This window comes from Palaemon carinicauda, chromosome 9 (genome assembly GCF_036898095.1).
Source record: "Palaemon carinicauda isolate YSFRI2023 chromosome 9, ASM3689809v2, whole genome shotgun sequence".
Lineage (NCBI taxonomy): Eukaryota > Metazoa > Arthropoda > Malacostraca > Decapoda > Palaemonidae > Palaemon > Palaemon carinicauda.
The window spans coordinates 99958050-99960549 of NC_090733.1; the positions used below are offsets into that span (position 1 = coordinate 99958050).

The 2500-nt window shown below is 37.5% G+C and overlaps 1 protein-coding gene across 1 annotated transcript in view; it reads left to right on the plus strand.

Moving 5' to 3' along the window:
* The window catches only part of LOC137646808 (transcription initiation factor TFIID subunit 11-like), a 351704-nt gene that overhangs the window by 800 nt on the left and 348404 nt on the right, over positions 1–2500 (plus strand). The gene's annotated exons all lie outside the window — the stretch shown is intronic.

Below are 2500 nucleotides of genomic sequence, written 5' to 3' on the forward strand. Positions count from 1 at the left end.
AGCCAAATATATTTTTGATACATTAATGTCTGGATTCTCTTAACAACCTCGGGATCAGAGCCCCAGGCGAAATCACACAAAGACAAGAGCTTGGCTCCGGCCGGGAATCGAACCCTGGTCGGCAAGCTTGGTCAGACAGTGACTAACCCACTTGGCCACGAAGAAAGATAAAAGTCAATGACAATTCTTCTGTACTTATACCTGTCGAATTCAGGTATTTTGTACTTAGAATTGAAATCAACCCATCTTCACCATCATAGCTAATTGGTAGTTTGTTACTTGGCATTCAATTAATGATAAATTTTGCACATTTTTACGTGTTTTTCATATTCAAATAAGCCATATATATTTTTGATACATTAATATCTGGATTCTCTTAACGACCTCGGGATCAGAGCCCCAGGCGAAATCACACAAAGACAAGAGCTTGGCTCCGGTCGGGAATCAAACCCTGGTCGGCAAGCTTGTACAGACAGTGACTAACCCACTTGGCCACGAAGAAAGATAAAAGCCAATGACAATTCTTCTGTACTTATACCTGTCGAATTCAGGTATTTTGTACTTAGAATTGAAATCAACCCATCTTCACCATCATAGCTAATTGGTAGTTTGTTACTTGGCATTCAATTAATGATAAATTTTGCACATTTTACGTGTTTTTCATATTCAAATAAGCCATATATATTTTTGATACATTAATGTCTGGATTCTCTTAACGACCTCGGGATCAGAGCCCCAGGCGAAATCACACAAAGACAAGAGCTTGGCTCCGGCCGGGAATCGAACCCTGGTCGGTAAGCTTGTACAGACAGTGACTAACCCACTTGGCCACGGAGAAAGATAAAAGTCAATGACAATTCTTCTGTACTTATACCTGTCGAATTCAGGTATTTTGTTCTTAGAATTGAAATCAACCCATCTTCACCATCGTAGCTAATTGGTAGTTTTTTACTTGGCATTCAATTAATGATAAATTTTGCACATTTTTACGTGTTTTTCATATTCAAATAAGCCATATATATTTTTGATACATTAATGTCTGGATTCTCTTAACACTAGAACAACCGAGCGGTCATTTTGACCGCATTTTGATTTTCGGATGCATAGAGCTATTATAATCTTTCCCCAACAAACTTGATACTCATTGACTTTTCCTAACTTTTCATGATATATATTGATAATAAGTTTAAATTAAAATATGCTATAATCCTTTGAGATATATTAGATAATACCTAGAACGACCGAACAGTCATTTTGACCGCTAGGGAGCAATACAATGGTAATTATGGTGGTGCGCCAGTCAAATCGTTTTACAGCTTTTATTCCCGGCACCTGTAAGTCTGGCGGCGTGTTATTGTTTCAGTCAGTTTCCCCTGAAGTCCTAAATGATAAACAAATCGTACAAACGCTCTTTGTTGAATGATGAAATTGTGACATATTTGTCGACACTATCTGAGTCTGAAGGAGATCCTATATCTGAAGATGAAGAAAACGAGTATATCACCAATCAAGAAAGTTCATCTGAATATGATGATTATTATGACGATAGTGATAATGAAAATTAACAGTTGTAAAGTACTGTTGCTCTTTGAAACAAGAAGATATTGTAGATGTGCAAACAACTTCTACTACTATTCCAACTGGCAAGGATGGAACACGGTGGGAAGTTATAGAAAGATAAAAGTCAATGACAATTCTTCTGTACTTATACCTGTCGAATTCAGGTAATTTGTACTTAGAATTGAAATCAACCCATCTTCACCATCGTAGCTAATTGGTAGTTTGTTACTTGGCATTCAATTAATTGAATGCCAAGTAACAAACTACCAATTAGCTATGGCTTATTTGAATATGAAAAACACGTAAAAATGTGCAAAATTTATCATTAATTGAATGCCAAGTAACAAACTACCAATTAGCTACGATGGTGAAGATGGGTTGATTTCAATTCTAAGTACAAAATACCTGAATTCGACAGGTATAAGTACAGAAGAATTGTCATTGACTTTTATCTTTCTTCGTGGCCAAGTGGGTTAGTCACTGTCTGTACAAGCTTGCCGACCAGGGTTCGATTCCCGGCCGGAGCCAAGCTCTTGTCTTTGTGTGATTTCGCCTGGGGCTCTGATCCCGAGGTCGATAAGAGAATCCAGACATTAATGTATCAAAAATATATATGGCTTATTTGAATATGAAAAACACATAAAAATTTGAAAAATTTATCATTAATTGAATACCAAGTAACAAACTACCAATTAGCTACGATGGTGAAGATGGGTTGATTTCAATTCTAAGTACAAAATACCTGAATTCGACAGGTATAAGTACAGAAGAATTGTCATTGACTTTTATCTTTCTTCGTGGCCAAGTGGGTTAGTCGCTGTCTGTACAAGCTTGCCGACCAGGGTTCGATTCCCGGCCGGAGCCAAGCTCTTGTCTTTGTGTGATTTCGCCTGGGGCTCTGATCCCGAGGTCGTTAAGAGAATCCAGACATTAATGTATC